Below are 14,909 nucleotides of genomic sequence, written 5' to 3'. Positions count from 1 at the left end.
ACAGGATGTTGAGTCCTGCTCCGCCATCAACGAGGGTCCTGGTGACCTGCACATTGCTGATGACTGAGGAGCAAAGCATCAGGAGGACTCCGGCCGTCGCCGCGCACTTGAGCTGATTCGCTGAGCTGAACGTGATGGCGCATGCAGACCACCTGAGAGGGCGCGTGGCCTCAAGCTTGGGGAGGACTGCATTCACCTCGCGAGCAAACTTCTTGAAGATGCACTGTGATGCTGGGGCCTGGGCGCCACCCAAGATGCAAGCGATTGCGTGCGGCTCCTGGAAGCCCCAGCCCCCTCGTCTTGATGTTGGTCTTCGTTCCTTCTTGGTGGTGGCGGTAGAGGAGGGAGGCATGCATTGCCGTGCGGGTGATCCTCATGAGGCTGATCCCTCCAACCTCCCTCGCGAGGCTGGTCCTGCCAGCGATCCTCGCGAGGTCGGTCACGCCACCCTTGGCGAGGGCCACGGTCTTCCCATCGTCGTCCACCTCTTCCTCCTCGGCCATAGCCCCTGTTGTTGCGCTCGGGGCGTCGGCCGATACACCCATCTCGCACGGCCCTGAGCTCTTGGCATTCATTGGTGTTGTGGGTGTGGAGGTCGTGGTACACGCAGTATCGACTGCCCTTGGATGACTCAGGCTGATCCCTGCCTCATTGGTGTCTGGTTCCGCTGCGAGCACGGCAGCTCCCTTACGCTTCACGTCCTTGGCCTTGGGCTTTTTCTCTTTTGGGTCGGCAGCCGGGAGTTCGAGGAGGGAGAGGCGTCCTTCCTCAGCCCTGGCGCACTTGGTCGCCAAGTTGAACAGCTCCAGGGATGTGCACAGGTCTTCATGGATTGCCAGCTCCTCCTTCATCTTGATGTCGCGCACGCTATCGAAGAAGGCTGAGATAATGGCTTCCTCAGTCACCCTGGGGATCTTGAGGCCAGCGTTGTTGAAGCGCTGGATGTATTTCTGCAGGGTTTCCCCTGGCTGTTGCTTGATGCGGCGGAGATCGCTTATGGCCGGGGGCCGGTCGCGAGTGCCCTGGAAGTTGGCGATGAAGAGAGTGCGCATCTCGTCCCAGGAGGAGATCATGCTGGGAGCCAGGTTCAGGAGCCAGGTGCGGGCGCCGGCCTTCAGCGCCATGGGAAACCACTTTGCCATGACCTTTTCGTCTCCGTTGGCGGCTTCATGCGTAGCTCGTAGAGCTGTAGGAATTCCGCGGGGTCCGCCGTGCCATCGTAGCGAGGCGGCAGATCAGGCTTGAACTTTCCTGGCCATGTGACGCCGTGTAACTCGGGGTGAAGGCGCGGCAGCTTGCTGTGGCCACCGGCGCCCTTTGCTGGTGCTGGGCCTGCTCCTGGTGATTACCACATGCCGCCGCTTGGAGCAACGCGGGGTCTCGGCGTGGAGGCGCAAGGACGCGATCTTGGCACGCCGGTGCTGGGAGCGCACGAGCACCTTCTTGGGGACGAGGGATCTCTTGGCAGCTCCCCTCTTGTCGCGCAAGCGCCGGACGTGGAGGGTCTCGCCCTGGGGCTGCACACCTTGGAGCGAGGGCGCCTTCTTGGGGGGGAGGTGGCGGAGGCGCCTCCTGATCCTTGCCCCCTGCGCGGAATGGAGGGCGACGCAGCGAGAAGGACGACAAAGGAGAGACCCCTGCGGCGCTGACGAGCTTGGTGATGCGGGCGACCCAGTCCTCGTAGAGGTCGTCGATGGGGCGGTAGTGCAGGAGCTCTCTTGCCAGGAGCAGCGCGGCGTGCGCGTCCATGGGGGTGCGACGGGCGTGGGACGACGAACCGGCTGGAATCAGTGACGGGGTTGCAGTGTGGCCCTCCCGCCGCACCGAAGGATGCTGGCACGAGGCCTGCTGCTCGTTCCCCGCCGGGCCGGTGGCGGCGTTGGCGGCAGGTGACGGGGAACGACGAGGGCGTCCGCCGACGGGTGCCGTCTGGGAGACGCGGGTGGTGAGAGCAGCCCGGCGCTCGGCGCGAGCCCGACGAGCGTCAGCCATGGACACGACGGAAGATCACACGCGAACAGCGGAAGAAAGATTCCGGTGCACCCCTACCTGGCGCGCCAAATGTCGGATTTCGGGTTCCGGCAGACCCTTAAGGTTCGAACTCTGGGGTGCGCACAGAGATCTTTCCCCTACTGACTCGCGCTTCTATGGCTCGCAAGAAATCTAGGCTGGAAAGAAGAACACTCAAGGGACACAAGGTTTATACTGGTTCGGTCCACCGATGTGGTGTAATACCCTACTCCAGTGTGTGGTGTGGTGGATTGCCTCAGGGGCTGATGATGAACAATACAGGGGGAAGCACGGCCTCGCGAGAGGTGTTCTTGAGCTGGTGCGGTGTGTTCTACTTGGTCCGGATCTCCCTCTCTCTTCCTCTTCTCTTTTTTTCTCTTTTTCTCCTCTCCTCTTTTCTCTGGTCGTTAGTCCTATTTATAGAGGCCCTGGCCCTCTTCCCAAATAATGACCGGGAAGGGCGCCAACAATTGGCCACTTTGTAGGGGAACATCTAGTACAAGTTATCCTGACCAAAGGTGGTCTTCGGCTGCCAAAAGCACTATTGATGACGCCATCTTGGGCTCCATGGTGACCTCCATCCTGCTGCTCTGCTGGTCTTGGTCTCGTTGCACCGGAATGGTAACCTTTACCCGATGCCTTGGCCTGTGCTTGCTCCCTTTGCACCGAAGGGGAAACAAGGACACTGCGCAGGTCGGCGCCCGCCTGGCGCCCGCCTAATCTCGATCGTCATGGCTTGCGTCATGGGCTCCTCACGAGGCACCCCTGCCTTGATCTCTCCGCCTCCTCGCGAGCCTGCCTGATGAGGCTGCTCCTGAGGAAGCCTCCTGTCGTCTGCCCCGCAAGGCTTGGCCCCTTGCGAGGGTCTTGAGCTTGAGCTGATGAAGCTGGGACGCACTGGGCCCCCACTCGAGCCATTCCACAGGCCGCAGGCAGGCAAGTCTGGGGACCCCTGTCCCAGAATGCTGACAGTACTGCTTTTTCTGCATGCCATTCGGATTAAAGAGTCTCGGGTCCACTTTTGCAAGTGCAGTCCAGATTGGTTTTGTGCCAAAGTTGCACAGAAATATAGAAGCATATATGGATGATATCATGGTTAATACCAAGCATAAGGCCAACCTTATCCAGGATTTGGAAGAAACATTTGCTAATCTGTGCAAGATCAACCTAAAGATTTATCCGGAGAAGTGTGTATTCGGTGTTCCCTCCGGCAAGCTACTTGGATTCTTCGTGTCCCATCTGGGGATCGAAGCCAACCCCGACAAGATGAAGGCCATTGAGTAGATCCAAGCACCAAGGACAACTAAGGAGGTGAGGCGCTTGACGGGATGCGTTGCTGTGCTGAGCATATTCATCTCCAAGTCCACCGAGTGTGCCTTGCCATTCTTCAAGGTTTTGAAGAAGGCAAGACCTATGAAGTGGACCCCGGAAGCAGATGCAGCTCTACAGGAGTTAAAAGCCTACCTATCATCCATACCCACCTCGGTTGCACCCACACCCCAACAACCATTGTTTCTATACTTAGCAGCAAACAACCAGGTGGTCAGTGCGGCTTTGGTAGCATAGCGAGAGGTGGATAAGACATAAACTAAACAGAAAACAACAGAGTCAGAGAAGGATCAGGAGAACAGTGAGCACGACAACAAAACAACCCCAGGGACACGACAAGGAAGAAAGTGGTGCAGCGCCCAGTGTACTTCGTCAGCTCCTTGTTACAGAGGGCTAGATCGTGGTACTATGGTTTACAAAATTTGATCTTTGGTCACATTATGGCCTCAAGGAAATTACACCACTACTTCCAAGCCCATGAGATCACGGTTGTTACCCATTTTCCGTTACAAAGGGTGCTCCGAAACCCTGAGGCAACCGGCAGAATAGTGGAATGGTCTTTGGAGTTATCCAGCTTTGGTTTGAAGTTTGAGAGCACTTCAACTATTCAGAGCAGGGCATTGGCAGAGTTTATTGCAGAATGGACGCCAACCCCTGATGAGGAAAGGACAGATACAACCATCCCCAGCAAGTAATCACCCAAAAAATGGATCATGTATTTTAATGGTGCTTTTTCCCTACAAGGTGCAGGGGCTGGAGTGTTTCTTGTTGCCCCCTCCGGGGAGCACTTGAAGTACGTTGTCCAGATGCACTTTCCCCGGGAAACAGCCACCAACAATACAACAGAGTATGAAGGGCTCCTTGCCGAGCTCACGATTGCAGCAGAATTGGGTATTAAGAAGCTGCTCATTCGAGGAGATTCACAGCTTGTGGTGAGACTAGTCAACAAGGATTACCAAAGCCCATTGATGGAAGCATACTTCGAGGAAGTAAGGAGATTGGAGGAGCACTTCGACGGGTTGGAAACAGAGCACGTACCCCATGCGGAAAACAGCATAGCTGATCACCTATTGAAGTGTGCAGCGCAGAAGCTTCCTGTGGAACCAGGAACTTTTGTTCTCCATCTCTCTCAACCCTCTGTATCACCAGCCCCAATGGCACGGAAGAGGAGAAAGGTGGACTATGGTAAGCCTCTCTCGGTAGAGTGGTCCGCTCCTGGCAGAGCCCTGCCGGCAACAACTCCTCACGTCCTGCTGGACCACCCCCTCCAGCTAGGCCTATGGACCCCGCGAACGAGGTTGGTGCTCCCGCAGCAGAGGAGGTGCCGCTAGTCCTCGTTGCCGAGCTCCAGGCTCCAACTTGTGCAAGGCACATTGTCCACTTCTTCCAAACCGGAGAACTCCATGGCAACCAAGATGAAGCGGAAAGAGTAGCCCAGAGGGCCAGTATGTATCAGTTTGTCGATGACACTCTACACAGAAGGAGGCCCAACGGTGTGAAATTGAAGTGTGTTTGCCGGGAGGATGGAATGGAACTGCTGGCTGAGATTCACAGAGGAATGTGTGGCTCCCACATTGGTTCAAGGGCATTAGTTGGGAAAGCATCCCGGCATGGGTTCTATTGGCCCACAACCCTCCATGATGCGGTTGAGTTAGTCGAGAAATGTGAAGCCTGCTAGTTCCATTCCAATAAAATACACTTGCCTACCCAAGCTCTTTAGACAATCCCTCTATCATGTCCATTTTCGGTCTGGGGGCTCGATATCCTCAGCCCCTTCCCCCGAGCAATCAGGGGCTTTGAATTCTTGTTCATTGCCATTGACAAGTTTACAATGTGTCCGGAAGTGACTACCGCGAGAAAGGTGACTGCTCAGTCAGCTATCAATTTGTTGAAAGAATTGGTGTGTAGTTTCAGAGTTTCGACAAGGATCATCACTGACAACGGCACCCTGTTCACGAGCCACGCCTTCATGCAATACGTTTATACCCTTGGATGCAAAATCTCATTCGCTTCTGTGGAACACCCCCGGAGCAATGAACAAGCTGAGAGGGTGAACGCTGAAGTGCTTCGTAGACTCAAGACAAGAAATTTTGATACGCCGCGGAAGCATGGCAGGCGGTGGATCGAGGAGGAGGAGGGATACACTGCAGACCGGAAGCCCTCATTGCCACCATCGAGACACTACTGCACCCTTGTCCTCTCACCATGGATAAGGGAGAAGAATTGCGGAGAAGAAGGAGAGGTATGTGCAGAAGGGTACTGCCTTTGTCTCTTTTTATAGAGGGGACGAGGCAGGGGGCTGGCCTCTCATAGTAAAAGTGGCTACCCTGCTCCTCCAATACGGGCCCTCTGCACCATTAGTAGCTTTGGGAAATCAAGGCCGACCCTCTACTCCAACCATCGACGTTTGATTTGCAACCATGGCACTCCTCCCCGTGCCCTCCGCATCCACCACCTACCACGACCAATGCATGCAGAGTACGTGGACGGTGCATGCGGAGTACGTGGGGCATGTGGGATGAAGGTTTCCACCCCGTGATTATGGGGCGAGGTGAATTCATAAGCCACGATCAAAAATCCCCCCCCCCCCGGCGTTATGGGCCACGCCCGGGAAAACCAGAAACTGGCTCGGAATCAAGGCTGATGAAGCAGCAACGAAGAACTCAAGGGGCCAACCCCTTCAGCAACCTTGCCTATGCACTTATTAGGCCCTAGACAATGCACATGCACGAGATCAAGACTGAAGTAGCAACCCAAGTCAGAGATTGAAGGACCAAGATATTTGAAGAACTGACATGCAGTCCGGAAAGTCCAAGATCGAGCCAGAAGAGCAAGATATCCGCAAGAGAAGGGCCTCCCTTGCCGGGCATTGGGCCCGGCAAGGGGCAAGGCCACTGCAAGTAGCAGGCAATCGAGGCACAAGTTCTTCGCACGCACCCCAGTGTTCGAACCTCTGAAGGATCTGTGGAACCCTCAATCTAACACTTAGCGCACTAGGTAGGGGTGCGTTGGAGCCTCTCTTCTGTCGACCGATTCGCCACCGCTCCACTGCTTCCATGGATGACGCCAGTAAAGCCCGTGCTGAGCGTCGGGCTGCCATCGCCACTCGCATCGCCTAGACGACGCCTACTGGCGGGCCTCGTCGGCGTTCCCCGTCGCCTGCCGCCAACGCCGCCACCGGCCCGGCAGGGCACAAGCAGGAAGCTTCGACGCTGCACCCCTCGTTGTGATGTGATGGGCGCACCGCCACCCCATCGCTGACGCCGGCTAGTTCGTCGTCCCACACTCGTCATGGCCCGGCACGCGCGCAGGCCGCGTTGCTCATGGCGTGCGAGCTCCTGCGCTATCGCCCCGTCGACGACCTGTACGAGGATTGACTGGACCGCATCCCCGAGCCCGTCAGCGCTGCTGGGGGCTCTCCTGCACCGTCTCTCCCGCTGCCTCGCCTTCCGCCTACTGCAGGTGACGTAGCCCACGAAGCGCCTCCTCCACATCCCCATCGAGATGCCATCATCGAGCAAAGGCGCGAGGCCCCAAGGCGTGACCCACCATGCAAGGCGCCTGTGTGGGAAGAAGAAAGCTGCCAGGTGGTCCAACAGCCGCAAGCAGAGGCGCGTGTGCTCCCATCACCACCATGTCAGGACCGCGCACCACCTGCCGTGGCGGCACGCGAGCCCCAAGATCAGGCTCCACCTCCAACGAGCCCCAACGAGCGCCTGTGACCACGACACATTGCCGCGCCTTCGCTCCGGAGGTGCGCAGCGTCGTCTATCCGTGAAAGTTCAAGCCCGACCTACCTCCACGCTATGACGGCACCCCCGCCCTGCCGAGTTTTTGCAGCTCTACGAGATGACCATCGAGGCAGCCAACGGCGATGCCAAGGTTATGGCGAACTGGTTTCCCATGGCCCTCAAGGATGGGGCACGTTCTTGGCTCCTGAACCTGCCCATAGGATCAATCTCCTCCTGGGCGAGATGCACGAGCGTATCGTCGCCAACTTCCAGGGCACTCGTGACCACCCGCCTTCCACGGGTGACCGGCGGTGCATCAAGCAGCAGCGAGGGGAGACCCTGCAGAAGTACATCCAGCGCTTCAATAGCGTTCGTCTGAAGATCCCCAAGCTGTCGGATGAGGCCATCATCTTCGCATTCACTGATGGTGTCCGCGACGTCAAGATGAAGGAAGACCTCGCCATCCACGAGTACCCGTGCACAGCTCTGGAGATGTTCAATATGGCAACCAAGTGTGCGAGAGCTGAGGAAGGACACATGTCCCTCCTCGAGCTCCCAGGGACCGACCCAGAGGACAAGAAGGCCAAGGCCAAGGACGTGAAGCGCATGGGGGTGGGGGCGTGCTCGCGGCAGAACCTGAGATCAAGCGTGACTGTGATGACCCAGAGTCATCCAAGAGCAGCCGCCCATTCTGCATCTTCCACAATATGCACAACCACAACACCAACGACTGTCAGGAGCTTAGGGCCATCCGTGACAGGTGCCTCGGTCGTCGTCCCGAGCACAGTAACCGAGGCTACGGTCGCAGATGAGGCCGAGGTGGAGGACGCTGGGACGACCGTGGCGCGATCAGCCTCATGAGGAACGCTGGCTGGGCCAAACTCGCGAGGGCGCCTGGAGAGACTAGCTTTGTGAGGATCGTCCTTAGGCCAACGTTGGCCTCCCTTCGCTGCCACCATTTCCCAGAAGGAACTACGACCACCACTAGGACGAGGGGGCTGGGGACTTCCAAGAACCTCGTGCCATAGCCTGCATCTTGGGCGGCGCGTAGGCCCGAGCCTCTCATCGCATCTTCAATCAGTTCGCCCACGAGGTGAATGCGGCCCTTCCCAAGCTCGAGGCTACGCGTCCGCTCAGGTGGTCCAAGTGCACCATCACCTTCAGCTTGTCTGACTAGCTCAAGTGCGCGGCAACTACCGACGACCTCTTGATGCTCTGGTCACCCATCATCAGCAATGTCCTCATCACCAAAACCCTCATTGATGGTGTTGCAAGGCTCAACATTCTGTCTATCGAAACATTCAACCGACTCTAGGTGCCTTATGACCAGCTGCAGCCCACCAAACCCTTCTCAGGAGTGACCGACGGCTCCGCCACTCTAATAAGGCACATCCGCCTCCCTGTCAGCTTCGGCCAGCGTGACAACTACCGCACAGATCTCATCGAGTTTGATGTCGCCCACATCCGTCTTCCATACAATGCCATCCTTGGGTACCCGGCCCTGGGCAAGTTCATGGCAATGACTCATCATGGTTACAATGTCGTCAGGATGCCAGGGAGCCGCGATATCATCTAAGTCACTTTCAAGGAGAAGGACGCAATGTGCTCCCTCGAGCGCGCCTTCCAAGTTGCAGCTGTCAAGAACCCCGACGATGAAGGCGCTATCTACCCTCCCGAGGCTCGAGTCCCCAAGAAGAAGAAGCAGCTGCCCCACCAGGAATCGAAGTGGAGCAGGCTGTCCGGCGGCACTACCTCAGGACCTGCGCCCACGGATGGGGCGCCTTCCTCCCTCGCATAGGAAGGCGTGCCCGACTCCCCCTCAGGCTGGGCTCGGGTCCTCTCTTCTGGAGGGCCTATGACTTAGCTAATGTCACCAGGGAGGTTCTCGGGCACCACGTGGAGGCGTGCTGCAGCGTGCGCTTCCCCCATGAGGGCACAAGGCGCAGGATGCCAGGTGCTCAGGAATTCATCACCAAGGCAACCGAAGTGCTTCAAGAGGCAAGAGCCATGTGCGCTGACCGTCGCCCGCCACCCGGCGCGGCTCCTTGTCCTGGTGAGGACAGTGAGCTGCGCATCTGCGTCAACATCCCAAGACTCAACAGGGTCGCCTCTCAGCGACTCTACTGGCCGTCCCATATCAGCTGGTGTGAGGGCCCCCCTCACTGCTATGTTCGCATGCCTTTTGGCTTACCAAACATGGGTTGTTGCCTTCTAGTGCCAGATGCGGAGTGTCATGGAGGCTCAGGAGGCCAGGCACCAAGCGGTCCTAGTGGAGATGGCGACGGTTCTTCGCGAGCCCCCTAAGCCTCTAGAATCCCCCGAGGCTCAGGACCCAGGCGACTCGTGAGGAGCAACTTCTTCACCACGCATCTCTAGCTACTCAACATCTCTTGAAGAATGGTGCTAGGTGACATTTTCTGGTTTATTCAGTTGGGGGCGACCCACATGCTACATTATCCCCAGATTGCATGGGCCTGTTCCTGCGGCATGTATCCTTTTTGCATCTTCTAGTCGTTCAGCTGGGAGCGCCCCTCGGGCTGCATCATCCCCATGCAGCGTGGGTCTATCCCTGTGGCATGTACCATTCTTTGCATTTATTAGAATTGGCTCACCTCCTTCCATGAGTTATTTCATGATTATCATCTGCCTGTCCGGAACTTCGTTGCCATGATCGTCGTTGTCAGATTTCGGGTTCCGGCAGACCCTTGAGGTTCGAACACTGGGGTGCGCGCGAAGATTTCGCCTCCTACCTTCCTGCACCCCTCCGCCGTGCTAGGATCAAAACTAAGGAAAGAACAACACAAGAGACACAGGGTTTATACTGGTTCAGGCCACCGTTGTGGTGTAATACCCTACTCCAGTGTGTGGTGTGTGGATTGCCTCTTGGGCTGATGATGATGAACAATACAAGGAAGAACAGCCTCGCGAGGGTCTGTTCTTGGCTGAGGCGATGAACTGCTGGGAGGAGTTCAGCCACCTCTCTCTCTCTCTCTTTGCTCTCCTTTGGCCGACCCGTCTAACGAGCCTCTTCCTTCCTACCTCTTTTTCGTCCCCCCATCTATGTGGGTGGCTGGTCCAATTTATAGAGGTCCTGGTCCTCTTCCCAATATTGAGCGGGAAGGGAGCCAACAATGGCGGGCTAATTTGAAGGGGGACAGCAAGTATCAACTATCCTGACAAAAGTAGTCTTCACCTGCGCAAAGCTCTGGTGATGATGCCGTCTTAGGCTCCACGGTGACCTCCGTCTCGTAGTCCTCCTGGTCTTGGTCTCTTTGCACCGAAATGGAAACCTTTGCCTGATGCCTCGGTACTCCGCGGCTGCGCTTGCCCCCTTTGCACCAAAGAGGAAAGCAGGACGCTGCACGGGCTGGCACCCGCCTGGCGCCCTGAGTTGTCATGGCTTGCGTCATGGGCACCTCGTGAGGTACCCCGCCTTGACCTCTCCGCCTCCTCGTGAGCCAGCCTGACGAGGCCATGCCTGAGGAGGCTTCGCATCGTCCGCCCCGCGAGGCTTGGCCCCTCGCGAGGGTCTTGGGTTTGTGTCGGTGGAGATAGGCCGTGCCAGGCCCCCCTTTGAGCCACGCCGCAAGCCGTAGGCAGGCAAGTCTGGGGACCCCCGTTCCCAGAACGCCGACAGTAGCCCCTGGGCCCAAGGCACACCCGGACTTGGCCATGCAGGGAGGCGGAAGGGCAAGAGCGAAGCGCCGCGGGCCCTAGCAGCCTGCGGCCTTAAGTGCCGCGTGGCGGTTGACTGGACGTGGGCGCCTCAGTAACCGCGCGAGTTGATAAAGGAGTGGCATCCGCCTAGGCCCCGCTTCTTGATTTCTCCGGTTGCTTCTTAGATCCCCTTTCTTGCGCCTCTCCTTCCTTCCTCCGAGATTTCCAGATCTGCTCTGACCGTGCGGCCTAGGGAGCCATGGCACCTCGTCAGCCCCCGGCCGCAGCTTGGTACTCATCTGCCCTGGACTCGCCGAACGTGTCGGAGGCGGGCCTTGCCCGGTTGCGCCGGATGGTGACGGCGTGGGGCATCGACGGGGAGAAGGTGTTCAAGGCCGGCTCCGCCACCCCTGAGGGTCAAAGGAGCACCTTCTATCTGCTCTTCGTAAGTGCCATTGTTGCTGGCCTGGTGCCTCCCTTCTCCGAGTTCTTCTTCTCTGTCCTCCGCCATTACAAGCTACAGGCTCTGCATCTCCATCCCAACTCCGTCCTTCTCCTGGCAATCTTTGCTTATTATTGCGAAGCACATGTTGGGGTGCAGCCCTCAGTGGCCTTGCTGCGCCACTACTTCTACCTCCGGACCTCTCGCGGGACTGCTTCTGCGTGCGTGAGCTTCATTGCGTCCGACGGCGCCATTGCCATCTCGAACTCTGGGAAGAGGATTGAGGGCTTCAGGAGCAAGTGGATCTTGGTGGATGTTGGGCGCATCCACCCTCGGCTGATCCTGCCCACAGAGCAGCCCACGAGCTCCAGCGACTGGGGTCGAGTGGAGCTCACGAATCCCCGTGCGAAGATGGTGATGGAGAAGATGGACGCGGATCTGAGGCCGACCGACATGGCGATGGCGAAGCTGACTGGCGCGTCGCTGCTGAGGGAGTTCGTGGAGCACCGGCTGGCTCCGCTTCGGCAGTACTCGCTTCCAATGTGGAGGCCCCGTCCGAACCCCGCAGCCTTGGCCGCTGGAGACTTGGCTGCGGTTCTCCAATCTCTGGTCGGGGGTAATGTGGCGAGGCTGGAGGGTGCTCTTACGCCCTTGTTCCTCCACAACGACTGGGAGCGGGTGGTGAAGTCCATGCCCGTCTTCAACAGGGATGGGCCAGTGCCCCTGGAAGCTCCCGAGGAATCGGTGGACGTGCCCTCCAGCGACTCCAGCGAAGAGGAAGAGGGAGGGGAGCGCGGAAAAGGGCCTGACTCCAAGGTGACTGACGGAGAGTCGAGGGCTCCCCTCTCCCGGCGCAGGTCCCGCGTTCTCCGCCTTTCTCCGAATGATGACGACAAGGATGACGACGAAGACGACGATGAGCAGGACGGCGGGAGCTCGCCCCCGATCCCGAAGAAGGACAGGACCGGGCTGATCTCCCGCGGGTCTCCCCCGGCCCCGGGGCGAACCGCAGACGCACCTTCTGCCTCCAAGCTTCCCGAGGTCGACCCTTCCAGCCGGCTTTCAGGCTTCAAATTTGGCCGGAAGCCGTTTGAGCTCACTGGCGACGACTCGTAAGCATTCGATTCTTGTCTTTATCTCTTGCTCTGCTTCTGAGGCTTGACGTCCGCATCTTTGGATAGGTTGGCGCCCGCAGCAAAGAAGCCGAAGGGGTCTCCCGAGATTCCATCCGTGGCGGCGCTTCTCCCCGCGAAGGAAGGTGACCACGACGCACATGCTTCTCCTACCCGGTCATCCTCGCGAGGTCTGGCTGAGCCGGCTGGGGCGAGCTCAGCCCCCATGGCCCAAGTGGCTCCCGAGGTGCTCTTGCCCGCCGCCGCCACTACAGCTCTCGGGGCGCGGCAGACTCCGCCTCAGGATGCTGCGGCTGCGCTGCCGCCTTCTCCTCCTACTCCACCGGCTGCTGTCTCTCTGACTCCTTCTGCCGTTCTGGATCGTGCTGTTGCTGAGCTGGACCGACTGCGGTAGGATCTTCTTGGTGCCGACCCCCGCTTGGTGGCCGGGCGTTTGGAGCTGGCTTTTGGATGGGTTCGCTCTGACCCCTCGATTCGGGCGGCGTTGGTCCAGGCCTCGACGGCATGCGACGAGGAGAAGCAGGCCGTCCTGGAGGCGAAGGCTGCCCGTGATGCAGCCTTGGGGGAGGTGGTCGACGTCCGCGGTCGCTGCAAGGCGCTGGAGGACGAGCTGCAAGGCCTGCGGGATCGGCTCGCGGAAGAGGTCCGCCTTCGCCAAGAGTAGGAAGAAGGCGTGAAGGCTCGTGAGGCAGCCGTCGAGGGCCAGGAGGCCAAGCTTAGGAAGCGCCGCGACCGCCTAGGCGCGCTGGAGCAGGAGTTGGGGGCGAGGAAGGCCGAGTTGGACGGCAAGGCCCTGGTTCTTGCCGAGGACCGCGGGCCTTCACGGAGTTGGAGGCGAAGGCTCGCTCCTCCTTGAGGACGCTTTACGATAGCGGCCTGGAGAGCCCGCTGGCTGGCACCGAGGACGGCCCCGCCAAGCTACTTCCCTTCCTGGTTCACGCTCTTGAAGATGTCGCCCTTGGCCTTGGCCCCACGGCCGAGGCCGAGGCGCGTGTCCTGTCTTTTGCAGCACTGACGCGGGTCCTCACCCACATCTACCTTCGCGATCCCGGTGTCGACCTCGACAGCCTGCTGGAGCCAGTGAGCGGTGAGCGTGCCGCTGCCGAGGCCGTGAAGGGTCGCGCGGATGTTCTGCTGGGGAAGTTCCGGGCCTTCAGCACCAAGCCGGAGCAAGGCGCTGCCGACCCCGCTGCTCCGTGAGGCGAACCCGCTCCGTGCTGCTCCCCCGCCGCCAAGTGACTCCGTCGTGGCTCCTGTCCCGCTTTTAATTCCTGCACACGTATCATGCCTCGGGGAGGCGTTTAAACTTGCGTTTGGCATTGAAATAACAGTGTGGACTTTAATATTTGCTTTTGAATTCCTTGAGATTAGCGCTTTTCCTTCCTACTTGCTTACGTTCTACGCCGGCAGAGCCCGGCCCCGCGCATACCTCACCCAGCAATAGTCCCGACCGGAAACCAGGATGGGACCAAGGAGTGAGGGGCTACGTGACAAGTTAGGCTCCTGAGTCGCGATGCCCAGGAGTCCCCCTTGGCGCACGAACAACAAGTAGGGAGGTGTGATGCGGGTGGATCCACCGTTCTACGTCTGCAGAGCCCGGCCGCGCGCGTGCCTCACCCAGTGATGGTCCCGACCGGAAACCAGGACGGGGCCACGGAGTGAGGGGCTACGTGAACAGTTAGGCTCCTGAGTCACGATGCTCAGGAGTCCCCCTTGACGCTCAAACGGCCTTCGTACCTTGGCTCCGCTCGGGGAGAGACGTGCGACGAACCAGGCCCGGGGGGACCTGGCCGGGCGGCGTGCGTCTGGGTGTGACCCAGGCGCAGCCCCCGTGCCCAGCTCCCTCGCGCGGCACTCCCGAGGGGAGGCATTACGATGAGGCTAGACACTGAGCTCTAGGCTCCCTGAGGTTGATGCGGCCCGGGGGCCACCCTCAGTTGTTTATCACCAGCGCGGAGCATAGTGCTACCGTATGTGTACGGGCATAGCCGCTCCTCGGCAGTGTCGTCAGCCAGCGCGGAGCATGGTGCTTCCACTGGTACGTGGGAGGGGCCCCCCCTCCAGGAGGAGCCCCCGGGGCGTGTACAGCCCCGCCCTGACACGTGGCTGGCACGGTAGGGCCTGGCGAGGTGTATCTGGGCACTCGTGAGCCAGCACGGGACTCACGGGGCCCTACCTCTAGGCGGGTTGCGCGTGGCACTGGGCCTTATCTTGTGATGTGTCCCTGCAAATTTGGTTAGATGTCGGCACTCTACGTCCTCGGGTCCTGGCCCTCGAGCTGGTCTCAGCCGTCGCTGGTATGCCAGGTCGCGATGCCATGGACAAGGCCAGAGGGTGAGGGCTGGAGAGCCAGTAAGAGCCCTGAGTCGCGATGCTCAGGTGCCCCCCCTTTAACGTGCAAGTGGTCGGCATGGAGGAGAAGAGGTGCCGTGGACCGGCGTCAAATAATCAAGCATGGTGGTCCTAACGCATGATCGGAAATAAACGCAAACGGGATACATGCCACTGGGCCTGGCCCGAGCGGCTTGGGGATCATGCAGCCTGAGGGGCGCCCCCAACAAGGTAAGCTAACAACATGGAACAAAGGGATACATGCCGCAGGGACGG

This window comes from Triticum urartu, chromosome 4 (assembly GCF_003073215.2).
Source record: "Triticum urartu cultivar G1812 chromosome 4, Tu2.1, whole genome shotgun sequence".
NCBI classification, from domain to species: Eukaryota; Viridiplantae; Streptophyta; class Magnoliopsida; order Poales; family Poaceae; genus Triticum; species Triticum urartu.
This window is presented reverse-complemented; position numbering follows the sequence as displayed.